This window comes from Canis lupus, chromosome 21, assembly GCF_011100685.1.
Source record: "Canis lupus familiaris isolate Mischka breed German Shepherd chromosome 21, alternate assembly UU_Cfam_GSD_1.0, whole genome shotgun sequence".
NCBI classification, from domain to species: Eukaryota; Metazoa; Chordata; class Mammalia; order Carnivora; family Canidae; genus Canis; species Canis lupus.
The window spans coordinates 32,797,981-32,820,321 of record NC_049242.1 but is presented as its reverse complement, the minus strand read 5'-3'; the positions used below and the strand labels follow the sequence as shown (position 1 = coordinate 32,820,321).

General features: G+C 44.2%; 1 protein-coding gene across 5 annotated transcripts in view; it reads left to right on the top strand.

Annotated features, from left to right (window-relative positions):
- The window catches only part of DENND2B (DENN domain containing 2B), a 163,545-nt gene that overhangs the window by 54,898 nt on the left and 86,306 nt on the right, over positions 1-22,341 (top strand). For 3 of the 5 annotated variants that reach the window (XM_038568992.1, XM_038568990.1, XM_038568991.1), the window contains one exon: positions 8,852-8,940. The gene's annotated coding sequence lies outside the window, so the exon portion shown is untranslated. Of the gene's footprint in view, positions 1-8,851; positions 8,941-9,412; positions 9,713-22,341 lie in introns of those variants that run through there. The other 2 variants (XM_038568989.1, XM_038568994.1) reach the window with 2 other exon arrangements.

Here is a 22,341-nt window from a genome sequence, read left to right as displayed (position 1 = left end):
TTTCATTATTATAAATAATGCCGGGAGGAGGCATTTTCCCCCTCATACTTCGGAATATTTTTCTTAGGATAACTTCCTGAAAGTGAGGATACTAAATCAAAGGATATGAGCATATTTTTTTTAAGAATATGAGCATATTAATTGATCTAGCCAAGTTACTTTCTAAAAGCAGTGTCCCATTTACTATTTAATAAATGCTGTCTGTATTTTATTTAGTATAGGTTATTTTTGTTTTACCACAGACATTTTTCTATGTATTATATATATATTTTTTAATAAAATGGGATAATTTATTTTTTCAAAGTAATATAAAGTGAACATTTTCCTATTTTACTAAATTTCTTCTATAGCCACAATTCTCATTCTGAGGGCAGCTTTTCTTGGATGTAGGATGTGAGGGATTACTGCTCTAGTGCTTCTCAAACTTGAGCCATTCTTACCCATTCTTATAATTTGTATTACATATACTTTTTTTTAAAGAAGATTTTATTTTTATTTTTATTTTTTTTAGAAGATTTTATTTTTAGAGAGAGAGGGAATGCACAAACAGAAGGAGGGGAAGAGGGAGTGGGAGAGAGAGAAACTCAAGCAGACTGCTTGCTGAGCACAGAGCCCAGTGTGGGGCTGGATCCCACAACCCTGAGATCATGACCTGACCCAAAACTGAGTTGAATGCTCAATCAACTGAGCTCAAAAAAAGCCTGTATATACTTTTACTTCCTGATCTTTATTTATTTATTTATTTTTAAAGATTTATTTATTCAGAGAGAGAGAGAGAGAGAGGCAGAGACACAAGCAGGCTCCATGCAGGGAGCCCGATGTGGGACTCGATCCTGGGTCTCCATGATCACACTCCGGGCCACAGGCGGTGCTAAACCGCTGCGACACCGGGGCTGCCCACTTCCTGATCTTTAAATTGTTTTTTTTTAGAGCTTTTTATTTTTAAATAGTTTTAAACTTAAAGAAAAGCTGCAGAGACAATACAAGTTCCCCTAATCTTAAAGAACTATGGCACATTTGTCAACAAGAAGTTAATAGTAGTGTAATGTAAGCTATAGACTTAATTTGGATTTTATTAGTTTTTTCTATTCCAGGATCTAATTCTGGGAGAGATACTCCGAGGCTGTGCAAGTCTCCTATTTCTCCTTAATCTTATGCCCACTAATTTTAGCAAAACAAAATGAAAAGCAAACAAAAAAATACACAGCTGACCTTTGAACAACATGGGTTTGAACTCTGCAGATGCATTTATACATGGATTTTGGGATAAATACAATATAATACTGTAGATGTATTCTCTTTTCCTGTGATTTTCTTTTTTTTCCTGTGATTTTTCTTAATAGGATTTTCTTTTTTCTAGCTTACTTTATTGTAAGAATGATATGTAATACATATGAAACATGCAAAATATGTTTAGGTTTTGTGGTAATATTTTTGATCCCTTATCAATTAAATTGATTAGTTGGTTGGTTGGTTTCATTAGTTCTTATATTAAACATGTATTAATTGGCCTTGGTATAGAGTCCTAAACTAAAATTCAGAGTTAAGACATAATTCTTGCCCTAAAGAATATTATAGGTTTATTTTTTATGTATTTATTTTTTAAAGATTTTATTTATTCATGAGAGACACACACACACACACACACACACACACACAGAGACAGAGACAGAGACATAGGCAGAGGGAGAAGCAGACTCCACGCAAGGAGTTTGATGCAGGACTTGATCCCTGGACCCAGCCACTGAGCCACCAGGCGTTCCAAGAATATTACAGGTTTATAGGCTAGTAGGAGAATTAAGTTGAATAAGCCTTGGTACACTAAAACACAAGGCAGTGAGCATGGCTAATAACAGAGCAATAGATGGTTTCAAGGAGTGTAGGGACTATGGGTAGAGAATCCAGTCCAGGGAGAGAAAATCAGGGGAGATAGCATTGAGGAGGTGACACAATCTGAGCCCACATTTCCCACAACTTGGCCCACATTTTATACTTGTTCTTTCAAGCTTAAGGTATTTTCTTGGTTATATTATGGAAAAGCCATTTGAGTCCACATTCTCCTTATCCTCCCAACACCTTTCCCCCCACTTTGTCCTCTATCTCCCCTATCCTGAAGCTTCTGTCATGGCAGGTTAAGATCTTGGTTGAGCTTTGAGTTCTAAGGCAAGTAAGCATGAGAAGCTCATTCTGGAAAGGTAAAATGGTACTTTTAGAAGGGGTCTGGAATATTGCCTCCTCAGTCTGGTCTTTCCTGGCACCAGACTGTGTTTATGTGGCCTAGTGTTAAAATGCTCAGACATAACAAGGGACAGTAGTCAGTGTCTGTGGAAGTGAGAGATTCTAGGAAATTAGCCCGTATATGAGCATTGTGACAGATACTCCAAGAGACTGGATCAAGCCATTAAGTATCTTATGCCCTGGGGATCTGAATTTTGACTTTCATATTGAGGATTGTGAGCTGAGTAGAGGTGAACCAGGGCTGGAAGGCTGACCAAAGAAGAGTGTGCCAACCCAGCATGAAGATGTCCAGTAGTTGTCTCACCACAGGGCAGTGAGATCCAGGATAGTTACAGGCTGAATCCCACAGTCTATTAGTTTAGAGCCTTAGTGTTGGGTGGGAGGCAGGTGGGATAGGACAGAGTAAAGACCCCAGGATCCATAAAATGCCAGGACTTGAGCATAGAACGGCTGTTTCATCTGTGCAAGCAGAAGCAGAGTATGTGTAGCAGTGGCCAGCACACAGGAGGTCCCGCTGGATGTGGCTCCTGACAAAGGCAGAGGAGGGCTGGGATTGCCATCTGGAGGGAGATACTTGTTTTGTTGGTTCAGAGGTGCTGTAGAGCCCTTGAGGAGACTGCTTGATTTGCAGCAGGCAGATTGCCTTTCAAGAGAATTAGATATTGCATATTCTTCTGCTTTGTAAAAGTGGCCTTGTCTCAGACCAATGGCTAGGAATGAGTCCCTGGCAGAGGCTCAGTCTCCTTCTAAGGCACTTCCCAAGTCATTTCCAAGTTTCTCCATCCTGTGTTTGGCATCTTTCTTCTCTCTCCAGCCTTCTTTAAGCAAGAACCCTCAATCTTCCATCTTCTCCTCCAGGAAAGGCTGCCTTTCTGTTTACTCCCAGGCAGATGACTCCAGAGTCCCAAGCGAGGGGCTCTGCTGAGAGGGTAGGATGGAAACTCTGTAGCACAAGAATTCTTCCTGCTGCTTTAGATGCTTCAGAAAGCAGTGGGACTAGGTGACTAGGACAGAACAATTGGACTTGGCGACTGCAACAGAACATTGACGTTACAAGGACTCTTTGAGAACAGCTAGTTATATTCAGGGGAAAATAGAGGCCCTAAGCAGGGCAGGGAGTGGCTTAAGATCTCACTACTCTGGAAACCAGGATCTTACTCCTTCTCTACTCCTGCATTTAAAATTTTCCCCTTTTTAACTACATTACCATTCAGAGGTGGAAGAAGAAAGCTATAGAGCCCTAAAGGGCTCTTGTGTAAACCTGTCTGCCCACACAGCAGCCAGAGCTCAGTGTAGAACTGGGCAGGACACAAACTGGATTCCCCTGTTAATTGGGCAGAACTAGGTGTCCTCGGTGGATATGTGGCTGGACTCCACAGTTTGGTGGGCACTGGGAGCTCGGCTTCCAGAGGCAGCTGAAGTTACACTGCATCTCTTAGGCATTTTGGGATCCAACAAGCACTATCAAACAACAGCTTACTTTTCTTGAATTCCTTTGATCCCAAAGTAAGGACTAAATTTTTTTTTTTTAATTTTGTTTATCTATTCATGAGAGACACAGAGAGAGAAAGGCAGAGGCACAGGCAGAGGGAGAAGCAGGTTCCATGCAGGGAGCCTGATGCGGGACTCGATCCCGGGACTCTAGGATCACGCCCTGGGCCAAAGGCGAGGCTAAACCGAGCCACCCAGGCTGCCCAAGGAGTAACTTTAAAAGATTTACTATATGCTTCTGTATTTTTAGGTTTGGAATTCCAGTTGTTTTTATTTTTAATTTTATTACTATTTTTTTTTTTTAAGATTTTATTTATTTATTCATGATAGTTACACAGAGAGAGACAGAGAGGCAGAGACACAGGCAGAGGGAGAAGCAGGCTCCATGCAGGGAGCCCGACGTGGGATTTGATCCCGGGTCTCCAGGATCGCGCCCCAGGCCAAAGGCAGGCGCCAAACCACTGCGCCACCCAGGGATCCCAAATTTTATTACTATTAAATAGAGAGTTTATCTGTTTAAGAGAGAGAGTGTGAGAGAGAGAATGAGCAGGCGTAGGGGCAGAGGGAGAAGGCATAGCAGACTCTCCTGCTGAGCATGGGACCGACATGGGCCTCAATCCTAGGACCCTGGGATCATGACCTGAGCTGAAGGCAGATGCTTAACCGACTGAGCCACCTGGGTGCCCCAGATTTTCAGTTGTTTTTAAAGAGACACGAAAATATTATAAACTCTTCTAGTGACCAAATATAGAGTCTAATTATCACACACACATACACACACACATATTCTTGATACAGTGTAAGTCTATACACTCAGATTCCTCATCTTATGGAGGGGATAGCTTCTTTCTTTCTCAAAGATTGATTTATCCCATGAACATGAATAGATTGCCCACTGTGAATGAAATAATAAAGTTGGTAGACGTCATGGGGCTCACGGCTGCTGGGGAGACAGGTATGAGTGATGGTGACAAAGTGCTATAAATACCATGAATAAAGCCATCTTTAAACTGCTGTGGGATTGCAGAGTAGACCAACAGATTTTGCTAAACGATCAAGAAACATTTCACAGGGGAGGTGATAAGTTGGGCCTCGAAAGCACTGAGATTTTGCTTGTTGGGGAGGAGGAGGTACTAGGAAAAAGGTAACAGCATGAGCAGTGGGGAGGGAGGGAGTGGTAGGAGAGGAGGAATGCAGTTTTCAGGGTACCAGGTGGTGTGCTGTGGCTGTGCCTGTAAAGGGGTTGTGGCAGCAGGGGAAGCCAAAAAGGATTTCAGAGGTTGGTGCTAATGTTATCTTGTGAGGGGATTTAGTCACCCACTGCTATTGCTTTTCTTTAGACCTTCCATATTTTTCCCCCAAATAGTTATTTCCAATTTTTTTTAGTAATGAAAATTTTTTTTTCAAAGCATTTTATACCCACCTCCAAATTATAAAACATAAGATGACTTTTTAAGGAAAAATGTATTTTTGTAAGCACAGTGACCTGCATGGTGGAGAGAAAGCATTTTTGTTCCCAAATAGAGCTGACCTGAGAGAACCTTCTCATCTATGGGAGTTGGGCCATTCCTGCACCCCACTTGGTTTGGCAGTGACACTGGTGGGGGAGTGCCTGTAATGGGTAATGGGAGAGGCTATAAAACCCTGGAGCGCATCCCTAGAAGAGTGACCTTACGAGGAAATTTCTGGGAAACAAACCACAGGGAGACTTTACAGGAATTTTTGGTTGAGCCCACAGGCAAGACACATGAGGAGAGGGGATGTAATTATAGTTTTAAGTCTATGAAAAGAAACAATGAGTGGCATGAAATAGCTGTTCTAAGTTTCTTCTTCCTGTAGGACAAGACGAAATGGGTTCTTTGCACTCATTCAGCAGATACTTAGAGTGCCAGCTGGGAGTTGGGCCCTATGCTAAATGCAGAGAATATGGTGGCAAAGCAGTCAAGGAACTCATCAGGGAAGACTGGCATTAAGAAAAGGATAATGTGGGCAGCCCGGGTGGCTCAGCGGTTTGGCGCCTGCCTTCCACCCAGGGTGTGATCCTGGAGACCGATCAAGTCCCTCATCGGGCTCCCTACATGGAGCCTGCTTCTCCCTCTGCCTGTGTCTCTGCCTCTCTCTCTCTCTCTCACTCTCTCTCTCTTTCTCTGTGTCTCTCATGAATAAATTAAAAAAATGTTTTTTTAAAAAAGAAAAGGATAATGTATTTTGGTTGGAGATTATGGCCAATGCTGTGACGGATGAATCCTCATTTTGACTTCTGTGAGGAGGTGAGAGGCAAGGCAAGAGCCAATTAGGCAGACCAGGGGCAGATGGAGGGTGGGTGGGTGGGATGTCCCAGGATAATGGGAACAGCCTGGGAAAAATCTGGCCCTTTTGGAAAACTAAAAAAAGGCTGTGTAGCTAGCACATGCAGGTGGAGGGCAAGAAGTGTGCTGAGAGGAGGCTGGAGAAGGATCAAGCAGGGCCTTATAGGTTTTAAGCAGGAAATGATAGGATCGGATGTAAAAGGGTGATTCAGACAGCTGCACAGAGAATGGAGCTGGGAGGGTAAGAGTGGAAGTGGGGGCCATCAGGAGGTTTTTCAGGAATCAAGGGAAGAGACTGAGGTGACAGTAGAGGGCAGAAAAGTAGACAGAGGGATCCCTGGGTGGCGCAGCGGTTTGGCGCCTGCCTTTGGCCCAGGGCGCGATCCTGGAGACCCAGGATCGAATCCCACGTCGGGCTCCCGGTGCATGGAGCCTGCTTCTCCCTCTGCCTGTGTCTCTGCCTCTCTCTCTGTGTGTGACTATCATAAATAAATAAAAATTAAAAAAAAAGAAAAGTAGACAGACACATTCTGGGAATAGAATTATTTGGAATCGGTAAATGGATTGGATATGGGGAGAGAGGCAGGAAGATGCAATGGTATCTCCCAGATTTCTGGCACAGGTTTGCATGCATACCTTTCAGCAGATCCTAGACCACATAAGGCTGTAAAAGCGCTGTTGTTTGGGAAAGGTCGAGTAGGATTGATCTGAATCCAGCCTTGCAAAGGCAGCGGAGGGATGCAATTGTCCTCTTACCCTGCCTAGTTCAAAGAGCTTATTATACCCACAGCAGCACCCAAGCCAGGGATTCCAGTTCTCCCATCATGGGGCCCTTCCCGTCTCCCTTCCCAGTGAGGACAAGGCTCTAAAATATTCCAGTGTGCCACTAGGGGGAGCATGGCCTGCATTCTGTGCCTGGTCTGGAGGGCTTTTTGAAGTCTGGATTATTTTAGAAACTGACTTGTATCCGCTTCAGTACTCAGCCCTGGCCCGTCATAGCGCTTAGAAGAATGCCTGACATATGGTAGGTGCTCAGTAAATATTAGTAGGTGCTAATATTGTAACTGTGAATATTCTCTTGTTGTAGCCGTGAATTGGCATTACCTCTTCTTTCTCAGTATGGAAGTGGAGTGTGCATTTTCAGGGTCAGGAGAAGAGAGGGATGTCTGTTGGAAATGCTAAGAGGGAGAAGTTTAGGGACCTGAAGATGTTGCACTTGCCATTTCATCCTTCTTCTTTTGCAGATGTGGGACACTAGGGCCTTTGAGAGATTCCTGAGGTGGTGGTTGGCATCTGGAGTGGGAGATTGAATCTCTGATTGCTTCACTCCGGCACCAGTGCCCACTACTTAGTGTCTATGCCATACCATTATTTTGTGTTGCATTTTCTTGGCACTTTTCCTACTTGAGCTCCTGCCCTATATTTACCGCCCCCCCCCCCTTTTTTTTTTGTCATATTTACCTTTTAAACTCAAGTCAGTTAAAGTCTTGTTGTGAGAATTTTGTGATAGAGGTTAATAAAAACGCAAGGATTCTGCAAGGGATCACTGCATTAAAGGTTCCACCAGGGCTGCTCTGTTACTGTTTTAGGAATCAGCATTGAAAAATGTCTTCCTCGAGCCCCGGTGTCCTCCTCTTGGAGAGATACCAACTGCCTTGGGTTTTTGTTTGTATGTGGTAAAAAAAAAAACAAAAAAACCAAAAGACAACAACAACAAAAAAAACAGCTGAGATGAATGAAGTTCTTAGCTCAGTGCCCAATTTTAGGAGAATGCTTTCCCACACATCATTTCTTTTTATGGCCATCCCAGCCCTATCATTTGCCCACGGGATAGGTTTCATAGGTGGAAACTGGGAGGTTGGTTAGTGGTAGAGCCAGACACTGCCAAGGTCTTCTGACTCCTGCTCCATTGGTGCTCCTGCACCTACTCTGCTTAATAAACAGAAGAGAGTTGAAAGGCCTCAGTACTATTTCTAGATCTGTTATTTTCTGCTTTTGTGACCTGGGGCAAGTCATTTGACCTCACTTTGAGATTTTTCGTTACTCTGTTGAATTAGTATGATAGTACCAGTCCTAGCTTTTAGGTCAGTTGTGTTGAACAGATGAGCCAAGATTTATGAGAGAGCTTCAGAAAAGTACAAGGTAACTTGTAGCTATGGGGCAGGACTTTTTCCTCTAATCTGTGCACCATTATCTTCCACATCTCATAGATGCTATGGTAAAGCCTTCAGACCAACAGGATGGTAGTCAGGTCTAACTCACGATGACTCAGAAGGATTCCCCACCTTCCCCTGGGAACTCAGCCTTGTACCTTGATACTGGCTATCAAAAAAAGTTGTTTGTTCTTAAAATCAGGTGTAAGTGTACTTTAGTGGAAAGTGCACCAGATTAGAGGGTAGTCTTTAACCGTCTAACTAGCTAGCTGTGTACCTGTGAACTAAACATTTGGTCTCTCTGGGCCTCAGTTTTCCCATCTGTAAAATGGTAAGACTGTTATCCAGTGTATTTCGAAAGGCTTGAGGATCAGACAAAATAATACATATATAAGAAGGTCACAAAGCAGAAATGTACATGGGGAGGATTGAGTCAAGAGGGCCTGCTGTGTCTCAGGCACCAGGCTAGCTCTTGGATAGGAGTGACAGTATTCCTGGCTGTGACAGCAGCTCGCAGACAGCCGGGGCTTTAGCTGCAGGCCCCGAGCAGGCCAGAGACGTGAGGCTGTGTTTGTATCACGATTGTTGCTTGGGCTGTGACTCTGGACTTGCCCAGGACTCTTACAGGTCCTGACCTAGTGTCTTTCCTCTCCATTGCAGGAAGATGAGAGACTGCTTGGGCACCAGCAATAGTACCATGAGTCCCTGCACTGGTTAAAGGGATCGCCACAACCTGAGCAGGCAGCAAGGTAAGCAGAGGCCAGTCCAGGCGAGCTCCTGGGATGTGAATGCATTTCCGCCTCAAGTGCTGCCCGGAAAATCCCAAGTGCACAAACAAGTCAAGGCAATGCATCTGGGTCCTCCTACCCGCACGCCAGGACTCAGAGGAAGGGCTTGCTTCCCCTCCCAAGTGCTCCAGCTAGCTCCCTCCCCTCTGGCCAGGATTCCTCCAAGTCAAGGGAAAAAAAAAAAAGAGAGAGAGAGAGAGACACTGGAGGGGAGGAAAACAAGTCCACTCACTGTCTTTCCCTTCTCCCATCTGAACTGTTGGAGCAAGTTCCCAGGAGCTGCCCAGAGCCCTTGTTTGACTGGAAGGGAGGTAGGAGGAGTGGAATGTGTGCAAAACCCGAGCTGATCAAAAGACAGTGCTGTTTCATGGAAGCCTCCCAGAACTGAGAGCGGGAGAGAAGGGGGGTGGAGGGGGAGAGAGGGGAGAGGAGACAGAGAGAGAGAGAGAGAGAGAGAGAGAGGAGAGCGTGAGCACGAGCTTGAGCAGCGCAGGAGCACGCTGGCTGGCGAGAACGGGGTCTCCATGACAACTGGCCTGGCCAGCTAGAAGTGCTCTGCTCATTTGGCTGGAAGGAGCGCCACGAAAGGTCAGAGGAAGGAGCTGTGGGAAGCTCGCAGCAGGTATCGGAGCTTAAGCGAGTGGATTTGGGGGCCCTGGGCTCCCTTACAGACTGTGGTGTGAGCCAGACTCTGCCGAGAATGGAGTGGGCAGGAAAGCACCGGGACTTTCAGGTAAGGTCAGCTCCGGCTTGGGTTGTTTTTTTCTCCTTTCCTGGCCATAGTCTTGGGCTGTTTTCTGGGAGGCAGGCAAATGTCTGTACTCTCTGCTCGGGGTTTGGGGCTCAGGAATGATGTCATGCTTCAACAGTTGGATTCTATTAGCTTAAGGAGGAGGGAAACAGCCAATTTTCTTGACTTTGCAAATCTAGCTGATCTCACTCTCGCTGAACCTGAGGTGTTTGGACTTTTCTGTAGAAATCATCATCTTTTATTTAGCACAAAGGCTTAGGATATTTTTACAGAAAGAATCTTTTATATGGAAAAGGCAAGTTATCATCACTCCAGTATTGTATTTGAAGTTCCTACACGGAAACTCCAGTGTCTTTTGAGTGGCTTGGTTTGTTCTAGTGAACACTGTCTGTTTTGTCTCTTGGTGCTGCTGTGTCTGACCTATAGTGGGGAAAAAAAAAAAAAGCCAATTAACTTAGCTAGGAGCCTGTGGTGAGTTCCCAGTTTTTGGAGCAGTTATTAGAACAGAGGGACCGTCGTAGGGATATCTGAGCTAGGATCACACTCTTGATCTCTCAACTAGGTAACTTGGAAGGAAGCATGCTGTCCTTCTGTGTTAATAAGGCCCATTGCAGGCTTTCGTAAAAAGCATATGGGGTGGAGGCTGACAGGTGTGTGTGTGTGTATTTTGGGGTTGGAGGGCCTATGAAGAGGTTTACCCTACAGGTATCTCTGAGTGAGCTCTCAGTGGCAGCTGTTTCGAGCTAGCTTGCTCGTGGAGACACAAGGTACTGTGGTTGTGCCAGATGGCTACTCTGGGTTAATATTTTAACAAAATCTCAGGGCATGCACTGTCCACGCTGTGTACTCTAATTCTGTTTATCCTATGTTTTTGTAAAACTTGTTCTGACCCAGAGGAGTGGTGTGTGGTGATCTCAGTGTGGCCTATGAGAGGGAACCCTTCCAGAAAGCCACTTTATAGGTGATAGGATAGCTAGGTTGTTAGTAATCTTATTTGGAGGGTTAATGCAGCAGACACCCCCTGCAGTGGGGACCCATCAGGAGATGTGCCTCTGCTTCAGCCATGTTATATCTCAAACTTACTCCTGGGCCTCAGGGAACATTGTGGATGCCTTTGGTTTCTCTGTAGGATGAGGGAACAGCTGCTGTCCTGGCTCCTTAGTTTTTCTTCTTGAACTTTCTGAACAGAATGTCTTTTGTATTCTGGCCGACAATGAGGGGGCCTTCTGATTAACTTTGGGTCAGCTTGCCAATAAAAGTACCGACCATGGCCCCAATTTAGGCTCACTGAATGTGTCCATAATGTATCAGTATTGTGGCCTGAGGGTCCACAGGGTGAACTCCGTGGCCCTGGACCTCAGATGGGCCACTGCTAAAGTGATACCCCCTTTTACTACACTCCAACAATCCTCTGCTTGGTTGAAACCTCTGTTTTGTTGGGAGGATATGGCATTGCACTGTTGGTTGGGATTAAATTTGGGGGGTGTGAGGAGGAGCAGTGCAAATCCAGAATCTCGGTTCTTCTCTACTCAAGTGGGTGTGATTGGGGCTCCTCTAGTTTTATCACCGCCCCCCCCCCCATACATAAAGAGGGCTAGTAGGTGATAATTCTTTTGATACAATAGAGTAAACACTGGATTTGGGGTGAGGAGACTTGAGTCCATGGTCAGGTTCTCCTACTTACCATCTAGGTGGCCATGGGCAAGACCATTACTAACCCCTGTGACCTTTGGATTTAGTAGCTGTGAGATGGGAGGTAATGTTATAACTACTTAAGCAGTTCTGTTGGGAGGACCAAAAATGCGATAATTTCCATGAAAGTTAATTTTAAGCATGTTCAGCGCTATATAATGTAAGATCTTGCGAATTAAAGCTTGGATGGCCCCACTCTCTTCTCAAAAGTCATTTTCCCCTCTGTTCTGGTTTCCCAATTTATAAAGTGCCTTTTTCTTTTGCGCATTTATAAATAAAAATGAGAAAAGCCTTAAAAAAAGGTCTTTAAGATACAAAAGGAAACAAAGCAAATAGTGCTTTCTTTGGGTTAGGAAATAGAGTGATGTTCACAGTAGGCGTTGAACCTCCTAAATGATCCTTCAGAGATGCAGCTTTCTTTCGCTTAGGTCACTTGACTTGTGTATTTAATATAGAAGAGAGGGATTCCAATAGACCCTATGCTTTTCCAATGTCCCACAGATAGCTACCTCGCAGTTCTGGTATCATAAATTTCAGTAGCTGGAAGAGAGGTTTCTGACTGTCAGTTTTGGTTCCTTCATTCTTCTAGGTTGTGCTGGGGAAACTGTTTTGAGTTTGCAGAGAGAGAGGCCTTTCTCCTGTTCTGGATTTGAAAGGGTATAACGGGCAGGAAGAGTTACTGCTCTGAAAGGCTCCTTGGAGGCTGGGCAGCTCTTTCAGGAACCTGTGTGGCTACAGCTTAGGGAAATAAGAAAGAAAGAAAGAAATGAGGAAGTGGGAATTTCAAGGGCAGAGATTCTTGATATGCAGTGGGACTGTGCCAAGGAACAGAATAGCAGGGATGGGGAGACTCCAGGTAAGGACACCCGGATCTGTTCTCAGGGAGTGTATAGGGCTTGTGTGTGGTATGCTTGGTGGGAGAGAGGGACCCAGCACCCCACCTGCAGCCCCAGCTTTTGTCGTAGGACAGAGGAAGCTGCCTGCCATGCCTTAGTGTGGGCTCTGAGAGAAACCTCTGGGAAGACCCTAAGGAGGCAGATTTGTTGTTGTAGTTCAAGAGTCCTTTTTCCAGGCGAATCCCATCCCAGCAGCCTCTATTGCCTGATGGCAAAGTAGTCCATAGCTTAGCTTGGGGCTGCAGCTGTTCCCCACTCCTCCTTAGACCAGCTTCCCAGAGCTGAGTCACACATTGGATGGATCCCTCCGTGTTCTTTAAGGATTAAAAAGTAACATTCCTGTTCTCACTCCCTCTCCCCCCCTTCCTCTACTCCCCTTCCTGCACAGTCTCCCTCAGGGCTCCCTCTCTCTAAAATTAGAATAATAAGTTACCCAAGGAAGTTGAAATGTTGAAATGCCTTGGAGGACAGGCCCAGGGCATCCTGAATTCCACTGACCGTACCCTGTGCCTGGAATGGAGGGCTTGGGTATAAAGTTTATAGGGGTACCCCAGACTCCAGGTATTATGGCCACACCGTAGCCTGAAAGCGAGAGAGGCTGTGCTCCATTTCCCACCGAATTTGATTCTCATAACTGCTTTGGGGAGCACCACTGAGCACCACTGGGCACCTGGGGGCAGCGGGAGGGTCCAAATTTGGGACTGCCACAGCATCTCCCTCCAGGCAGGTGGGGCACAGAAGCTGAAGAGCATGTCTTCTTTTGCTTCTCTTGTTTTGTACCTGTCACTGCCCTGGAGTCTCCTGATTTTCAAAGTTGGACCCAGGAGAGTTTACTGAGGCAGCCAAGCAGAGGGAATGTGTATCTGAGCCTGGAGGAATAGAGGCAGCAGCCATGCAGAGCACTGGCTTGACCTCCCTTCTGGGCCTCTACATTAGCTTGGAAGAAGAGGATATTTAGGATGGGCAGGGAGAGAGAGAGGGGAAATCTGTCAGCAGATAATTGAGTTCTTTGAGTTAGAGGAACATGGAAAGTGGAGAAGGGGCCAGGAGGGCATGAAAGAAAAAAATTACCATCTGGCATAGTTTGCAGAGATTTCGCTATAAACCCTGAGGGAGAACTTGCATTAGTGAGTGCCTTCTCCTTGGGGGTAGGGAGAGACATTCTAAGCATCTATGTTTTTGCTGGGGAAATGGCATTGTGTGCGTCTGTCTCAGTAGGTGGGTGCAGTCAAATATTCGGTGCATCTGTCTTAGGGGAACATGCCACGGAATATTGCCTGATAGAAAAATCCCCTGTAAGACCTAGAAAACTTGACTATGTGTATATGTGTTAAGGGGAAAGGAGGATGTTAAATGAGTCTAGGCTACCTTATTGTAGGATTTCTTCAAAGATCCCTTCTCTTATTATTTTTGGCTCCGATATACTGTTAAAATGATCACAATATTATTTTCATCTAAAAACTGTGTTAGATTGCACTGTCTCTATAAAGGGTCAATTATGTTCAATACCTTCTTAACCAAAGCTGACCTGTTTCTAAGGGTTTATCATGAAACCACCCATTTCTCAAAGATGCAGACTCTTCTTGTGCATGACTTGTCACTGAAGGGGTTTATAAGTGAGCTGGAGGTTGACTAATAGGAAGCAGCACAGTGAATGAAGGACTGTTTGACCCTGGGGAAAATGAGAAGAGGAGGGGGTTAGGAGAGACTGGGAGGAAACAGGAGAAAGGCTCCGGACTAGGGGATGGTGTGTGTGTGTGTGTGTGTGTGTGTGTGTGTGTGTGTGTGTGGGTAGTTCTGAGGAACAGCAGGGGGGATAGGAGGTACCTGGGCTGCTCTAGACCTTCGCAATTTAGCAGAAGGCTGACCTGCCCCCAGGGAGCCTAAAGAGACAGCTTTGTGTAGGTTCTAACAACCCAGGAGGCCGGCATTGGAGTTGACACCCTATTTGCTCCTGGGCTTGGAGGCATCTCTGGTGCCCATGTGCCCTTTTGGTCTATTCACCCATTTTGCCAGTGAATATGAAGGGTCTGGGCCAAGAGCTGGGGAGGTCGTAATAGTACCAAGTATGAACTTAATGTTGTCACTAGGTGTTATATTGTAGTTATTTCCTCCCCAAAGTGAGCCTCTGTCTATGTAACTAAGAGAGAAGAAACATAGGCCTGCTAAAGTTAGGGTTTTGCAGGTAGGGTTAATGACCATCTCAGGCTTTAGGCTGGGAAGAAGGAGGAGGGTCCAACTCTTAGACTCTGATATAAGGCACTGTTTGAATGATGGAAGAGAGCCAACTCTAAAGGACTGGAAATAAGAGGGAGAGGGTTCTAGGTCTCTGTTGAAGCTTCTCTGAGAGCATCAATGGATCAGGTGTGGGGATAGGAAGAGGGAAAGGGGAAAATTGGAAAGGAAACGATATAGTCAGCTAGTTTTCAGAACTCTATAGCCCTGTCTGAGGAAGTGAATTTTGGTGTACTCACTTGTGTCTTGGAACACAGGCTCCCTTATGCAGTTCTGACAGCTGAGTTTTATAGATTGCTTTTAAATGAATCAATCTGTGTTTGTTCAGCCATCAGCGACTCTTGACACTCAGTGTGAGTATGATAGAGCGAACCATTTGCACTTACTGTGAGCGTCTCAGTGCTGTGCGGTGCACCTGCAAGGATCTGGCCCTTGCGGGTCTCACCCGTCTAGGTTTAGAACTCGACTTTACAGTCACTAGCTGTGTGACCCTGGGCAAATTGTTTAATCTCCCTGACCCTCTGAGGTATCTATAAAATGGATATAATAACAGTACTTAGCTTGTGACAGTTGTGCTGAGGATTGAATGAAATGATATGTGGAAATCTCTCAGCCCAGTGCCTGGCACCTAGTAAATATTCAGTGCTTTTCCTTATTATTATCAACTTAGAGCAGCATTTCAAAAAGTAAGGCTGGCATCTCTTAATCAGTTTGGGATTACTACGCAGGAAAGTCAAGTCAGATTCTTCTTTTAGAAGCTTATATACTTTGTGTTTCATTCACCTTTCTGTCAAGACCTTAGGAGAGTCTCCAAGGTGATCCTTCTCAACCCAGGTTCAGAGGCTCAGCTTCACCATCCTGTAGGATGCTTACCCCTCACTGTCATGGGAGACTAGAACTGCTTCCTACAGGCTGCTTTCCTGCAGCCCTACTAAGGCAGGGCCGTAGGTCCTCTTTCAGCCAGCATTGGCCACCCCTTACAGGCTCCTGTAGGTGCTCTGGGTGTAGGCTATCCCAACACTCCTCACCTCTTCTTCCATGAATTCCGTGTGTCATCCTCTAAGACCCGGCCTAGAGCTTAGGCTTTGCAGCCAGCTCTGGAAGTATGCAGTCCGGCTCTTCCTTTAATTATCTGTGGACTTGTGGCAATTTAATTTTTATCAACCTTAGTGTCTGCATCTGTAAATTGGGGGTAATGTTACCTCAATGGTTTGTTGCAAGGGTTAAATGAGTTTATATAAAGCACTTAGCTTTATATAGCTGCTGGCACAATATGCTCTCAGTAACTGCTAGCTGCAATTGTTGTTCGAGATCTCTCCCTCCTGTGAGTTGCTCTGCCTCTCCATACAGCAGTACAAAGAGCCCTTGGCTAGGTAGTCAGCAGATCTGAGCTTTAGTCCAGGCTCTATCAGTGACTTGTCCGGTGACCTTGGGGAAGTAACCTTGGCTTCTCTAGACTTCAGTTTCCTCTTCTAGAAAGTGGGAGGTTTAAAAAAAAAAAAAGAAAGAAAGAAAGTGGGAGGTTTAGATTGTTTCCATTGACATTCTGACTTGACTCTTAAATACATGTGTCTTGTCTTTCCAACAGATTCCCTGAAGTTCTATAAAATTAAGTATAATATTTTATACATTTTATTTCCCCAAAGTGGCCAACATATATAGTTTATGATTGAAAAATATTTGAGTAGGTTTTTTTTTTTTTTAAATCCTGTCAGCTGGATTCTAGGAAGTGTTTGACTTGATTCTTATAACTTGGAGCCTGGGATCTTGTTCTCAGATGCACGGGGCTTGGTTGTAACAACTTGCAGAGTCTCCAGCCGTTAGTAAGTTAGAAAGGCTACCAGGTTAGTAAGAAAGGAGATGGGTTTTACTTGGTGCCCCGGGAAGATTTTGGTTGACAGATGTTTGGGGTACTTCTTTGTTGTGCTGTGTAGGCTCAACTCAGCCTTGTGAATAAATACTGCCGTCACTGTTTCCTTCTCTCCGCAAAGAAAAATGGCAGTGTTTCCTGGCTGACCCTCTCTCTCCCTTAGAGTTTGAAGTGAGTCAGTGCTGCTCAAAGACAAACCCGTGTGTTAGGAGAAGAGCCGTCTAATGGAAGAGTGATATTTAGAGCCTGGCCTCTGGGGTCAGACAGTTGGGGTTCATATTCTGGCTCTGCCACTTAACTGCCTCTGAGAACTTGGGTAAATTGTGTAGGCTGTCCATGCCCCAGTTCCTTTTCTGTGAAACAGAGGTGCTATTAGTGCTATTTCATGTGTTGTGGTAAGGCCTAAGTGTCAAGTGCTTAGGGATAATACCTCGTATCTGGTACTAAATGAAATGTGAGCAATGAACTGTTATAGTTCTAATTCCCTTAGAAGCCAAGCAGAGCTTGTTTCCAAGTGGCTGGTTGGTCTGGTTTGTTCTGCTGAGAAATGTGGGGGCAATATCCCCTTCCTTCATGTCTTGGGCAGACATCTAGTGTCAGCAGAGTAGCAATAAGCGTCCTGCAAACAGTACATAGATCATAGCTCTTGTACTTTGCTTTTGTGAAGAAATATATAAACCACAAGGGGAATCTGAGCTAAAAGACCACGTAGGCTGAAAGGACCCTCTCTGATGAGTAACCTATGTTATGTGGCACTGGAGTTAGGGACATGTTCTTTTACCTAGAATCCCTGGGTAAAGGAACAAGATGGAAAGTGGGCTGAGGGACAGTGTAAATTCAGAGATAGAGCTTCGTAATGGAGAATGGTGGGTATTTCTGAGCAAGTGGTAGTGGCTATGACAGTAAGCCCTATGGAGAAGCTCCTGGCACTTTATCTTCCCAAGGGGCACAGTTTCTTCCCAGCCCAGGTGAGACTTGCCCTTAAAGTGATCACTCAGACCAATCTCAGAGGAGTGGTGGATTGGGATGAGGTGATTCTAATCTGTTCCTGACCAGAATAAGTAGCATAAGTAGCTTGGTGTATCTTATCTACAAGTGTAATTATAAAGAGATTTCCTTTTCCAACTGCAAGAAACAGGAACTTTTGCTGCCAAACTTAGCAGCATGTTTTAAGTCCCTCAAATCTCCTCTGAGTGCTACCAAAGCTCTCAGCTTTGTTGTTATCTCTTGTTGAAATATCGCCTGAAAAGGTCATATCAACAGTGCCAATTTATGGGCCTGCTGAACCCAGGCAGGCCTAGGGCAGAATGAGGAGTTCCTGGCAGTAGGTGCTTCACAGATTTTCCCTTTGAGTCAGGCTGTTTATAATTTAAGGTTCCTTTTGCTTTAGAAGACCAAACTCTGCAAAGTAGGGTCAAACATTTTATTTCTTTTGCAGTTTTACTCATGTAGGCAGGAGCTCAGCTCAGACTCTATAGTAGCTCCCTGTACAGCTTGGAGAAGCTCAGCCTTGATGGTACTGATGGCTGCCCAAACCATGCCTGGCACTCCTTAATGGAGGTGAGTTTTCTTGGCACAAAATTATGCCAGGATCCTTCACCTCATTTAACTTATTAGGAGTTTTTGACCTACTATGTGCTCTCTGAAGGAATGATTAAAAGAGGCGAAGACTGCATGGTGTAGAAACCACACATAGGTACTTGCATTCATCCGTAAAGATCTGAGGAAAAGATTAGACCCGTGTGTACATATATAGTACTCTTTCACTTGCCAAAGCGAATGCAAGTAGGGAAAGGAAACTAAAGAACGTAACCCATCCCAGCAACTATAAAGAAGTGTGGTGCTTGAGTGTGGGAGAAAATACCTGGGACAGCTGAGGTGAACTTGGCAATGGCAGTGACCTTGATTGGCAGTCCATGACTTGACTAACTCAGCTGCTGTGTTTGGAGAATTGAGGTTTTGAAAGCTAGGAAGGAAGGGAAGCATTGAAATTTTTTATTTTCTTTGCCTCCCTCTAACCCCCTGATTCACTCACCCGTCTGGGTTCAGACGTCCATGGAAAGACTGCCAGATAAATTGCTGTTTTTAAAGTGGTGTGGGCACTGTCCTCTCCGGGTCTCTGTGTCTCTCAGTGTGAGTCCTCACTGCTGCCCAGGAGTGAGTTACTAGTCATTTGTGCCCAGAGAGCAGGCTGGGAGGAGACTGGTGGTAAGAAGGGCAGTGAGTTTAATGCTGAGAAAGTGCCCAAAGGGAAGTGGCAGGGATCATGTTAAAAAGAAAACAGTGAGGAACAACTGGGAATTTTTGTCTTATTTAAATCTCATCAAACAGAAATAGAAAAGCTCCCTCCATGCCCCCATCTCAAAACCCACATCTGTTTGGCAAACCCAGGTGGGTTTCAAAAACAGTGCTATCCAGGCTCCCTTTCACCTGAAGAACACCCAAGGTCAGATGTCTTACATAGCTTACTCAAAAAAGTTGAGCCCTGGGGAAACTGTAGAAACTAAAGGGGAAAACCATAGAGTTATGCGTATTTACCACAATAAGAAAAAATCAGCAGAGTTGGGGGTGGGGAGCAAGCCATGGAGACTATAACACCTGTGACATCATCCCAGCCCCTGAGAGCAGTTCATGTTTTGTCACCAGGGGAGTGGGGGTGACTGCATTCCCCAAGAGTTTATTTCTCCTCAGCCTTAAAAATTTAAGTAATTAATTGAAGTGTAGTTAACGTACAGTGTTATATTATTTTCAGGTATACAACATAGTGATTCAACAACCCTATACATTACTCAGTGCTCCCCACGTTGTGCAGTCTACCATCTGTCCTCATACAATGTTATTACAATATTAGTGACCATATTCCCTATATATTTTTATTCTGTGATGTATTTATTTTATCACTGGAAATTTGTGCCTCTTAAATCCCCTTTATCTATTTCACTCATACCCCCACCTGACCTCCCTCTGGCAACCACCAGTTTGTTCTCAGTATTCAAGACCTTTTGTTGTTGTTGTTGTATGTTTCTTCTTGTTTTGTTTTGTATATTCCACATATAAGTGAAATTGTATGTTATTTGTTTTTCTCAGACTTATTTTACATAGCATAATACCCTCTATGTCTATTCATGTTGTCCCAAATGCCAAGGTCTCATTCTTCTTTATGGTATGTGTGTACCATATCTTTATCCATTCATCTATTTTTTTAAAAAAGATTTTATTTATTTAAGTGAAAAAAGAGCACACAAGCAGGGGGGAGAGTCAGGGGGAGCATTAGGGGGAAGCAGACTCCCCACTGAGCAGGGAGCCCCACTCGGGTCTCCATCCCAGGACCCTGGGATCCTGACCTGAGCTGAAGGCAGATGCTTAACCAACTGAGCCACTGAGGTTCCCCTATCCATTCATCTATTGATGGACACTTGGGTTGCTTCCATATCTCGGATATTATAAATCAGTGCAACCACTGTGGAAAACAATATGGAGGTTCCTCAAAAAATTAAAAATAGAAATACCATATGATTCAGTAATTCCACTACTGGGTATTTAAAAACACTCATTTGAAAAGATATATGCACCTCTACGTTTATAGTAGCATTATTTACAATAGCCTTTCTCTTTTTACTTTCCACTCTTTCCCTCAGATTCCATCTTCTGCTACTAGGTAGAGAAGTAGGATGTGGGGGTGTGTGTCAAACTCTGCATCTGTTTTATAAACTTTTAATTAATTAATTAATTAATTACTGAGAACCCATTCTGGTCTAGGCACTGTTCCATATACTGGGGATATGGAGATAACTAAGATAGCAAAGTCTGTATGTCATGGAACTTAAGAGTATTTGGGGTAGCAGTAAACAAGTAAACCAATAAATGAGATAAAGATAGTGTTATGAGCTATGAAGGAAATAGGAGTGATGTAAAAGAGGGAGAGTAATAGGAACTTGAAAGCTATTAAAAGAGAAATTACAGAAAGTGTCTCTGAGAATGTGACATTGAGCTGCAAGTTCAAGCCCAAGAAGAACTGTGAATGTGTAGGTTTGGGGAATGTACATTTTTGGAGGAGGGAACAGTAGGGGCAAAGCCCCTGAGGTAGGAAAGAGCTTGGCATATTGAAAGAACATGAAGAAGTTATCATTGTTAGATTATAAGGAGCCAGTGGTTCTAAGGGTATAAGATATTGGTAGAGGTGAGGTCAGATACAGCCTTTTGGCTGCAGTAAAGAGTTCGGAGAACCAATGTGAGGGGCATATATTCTAGGCCTGTGTCACGACTAGGGAAAAGTCAACATGTGAGAGGGATGATTGGCTAAGAGCAACACTGAATTTGATTGGGAAGAAACAAGGAAAAAGAATATGGGGAAATAGAGGGGATCTGGAGTGGGGATAGGGATAGGCATAGCTAATTAGCTAAGAGAAGTGGAATAAGTATAATTCAATTCTGCATAATTCTTGGGATCAAGCAATGTATATTTTAAAAATTGCTATAGATTTTAGGTTTGTGGTGTATCATTAAAGAATGCTTTCTGTGTTCCAGGCATTGTATTACACTAGGCATTTTCCCTTGCATCATTGGAGTAAATCCTCACAATAATCATTGAGTGAATTTACTGATGTTCTGATGTCTACATGAGGAACTCAGAGTGGCTAACTTGCTTAAAACTCAAATCTAAGCTCTGTATGATTCCAAAGGATGTGTTCCTTTTACATCTCCACTCTGATTGGTATACCAAATGAACTATTTTAGATAACTAAGAGGAAGTACATGTGCATTCCCCACGCCACCCCCCCTTGCCGGGTTGTTATGTGTTATTGACTGTCATATTCTCCCTTCTATCCATTGGAAGCTAGAATAGATTTTAGATGTTTGTGGATTTGAATGAGTTCTTTCCAGCTTTCCTGAAAGGAGTGCATGGTTAAATATGAAGAAATGGATTTGGATGCCAGTCCAAATCAAAAACCAGCGTAGAGGAGGGTAGGTGGCGAGACTTGGAAACAGATAACCTGAATCACATCTCTGTCTGGGTAGGAAGAGTTATGGTATCATGTATTCTCATGAGTGATACTCTAAAAGTAGCCAGATGTCTTAGACTATGATTCCTTCTGTTTTACGGTAAAAAGATAGAATTTATTTTTGGAAAATTTGAGTAAGTAATTTTCCTTAGTAATTTTCAGTAAACTAGCATTCGTAAATAAACTATGATTTCTTAGTTTACAGATCTCTTTTAGAGTCTCAAAGTTTATTGGAAATGTTTGAGAAAAGAAATTTATCAGGCCACAACTTGGACTTGCTGGAAATTGAACACTGACTAGTTTCTATTGGTGGCTACTTCTTTTTTGAGGGATTGATCCTGTCTGGATTCTATAAACCAAGGATCAGGATTCTGAAATAAAAATGTGTGGACTGTTTGTAAACACTCATTCCTCGGTGTTCACAAGACCTGTGTTCAGCTTAGTCAGCCAGCTTAGATGGAATCGTTTGTGAAGGGCAGAGCAGGGTGAGATTAAATTTCAGATTTTGCATAGATTCTTGACGCACAGAGGAATTTCCTTTTGTAATGAGATTCTGCTTTCCTGTCTCCCCTGTCCCTGTCTGTTTTAGTAACTATTTTGCTAGGAAAGATTCCTTTAGATGGTGTTTTTATCCTTAGTACTGATTCAGTGAGCAGACCTGAGATGGTCACCTACAATGAGCAGGTCCGTACCATGAGCAGGGACATACGGATGAACTAGGGGTGCATGAACTAGGGGTGCGGCTGAGAAGATTGCTTCGGTCTTAATCTCAAAGGGCTTTGACCCCTCCAGGCACTGGGGCGGGGGAGGGGGGGGTCCTTCTTTTGAAAATAGAAAAGGAACACAATTGGATCTGGTTGGTAGAAAAGACACCTGTGAGACCATGTGGAAGATAGATTAGGGGAAATGGGGAGA